Raw genomic sequence first — 609 nt, 5'->3', positions numbered from 1 at the left:
GGTCATTTTATTTGATTCTTGCTATCAATTTCACCTCAGAAGCTCTCAAAGTTCAGAACAATGTACTTCGTGGTAAATTAAGCAATAAATATGATAAGTATTCACCATAAAACCTTAACTGTAATAAAAGAACTATTTAATCTTAGATAAAAAATTTAGTACACAGTGAAAGCTCAGGATAAACTGGATGCAACTGTAAAATGAAACTATGAGCTTTAGACCTATGCTTCAAATTAGAATATGAAAAGCTTTGCTGAAAATATCCACCACAAAGGATAACAATATACAACTGTACCGTTAAATCTAAAAGTTTAGTACAAAAGCTTTGAGACATACAGTCATAACACTAAAAGGAGAGATTTAGAACGAAGACTGAAGTTAAAAGGCATTTGAGAAGCAGGCTTTCAAAAGCTCAAAATATTCATCGGAACAAGTAAATTATATTTGAAATTTTACTACACTTCAAAAGCTTAGGATAAAATCGATACAGTTATAACACGAAATGGAGAGATTTAGAGCAAAGTCTCAAGTTAAAAGGCATTTAAGAAACCCAGCTGAGGCTCTCAAATGGTCAAAATGTACCGCTGAATGGGCAAATCTTAGTCAACA

The sequence above is a fragment of the Phlebotomus papatasi genome, chromosome 1, assembly GCF_024763615.1.
Source record: "Phlebotomus papatasi isolate M1 chromosome 1, Ppap_2.1, whole genome shotgun sequence".
Classification (NCBI taxonomy): domain Eukaryota; kingdom Metazoa; phylum Arthropoda; class Insecta; order Diptera; family Psychodidae; genus Phlebotomus; species Phlebotomus papatasi.
This window is presented reverse-complemented; position numbering follows the sequence as displayed.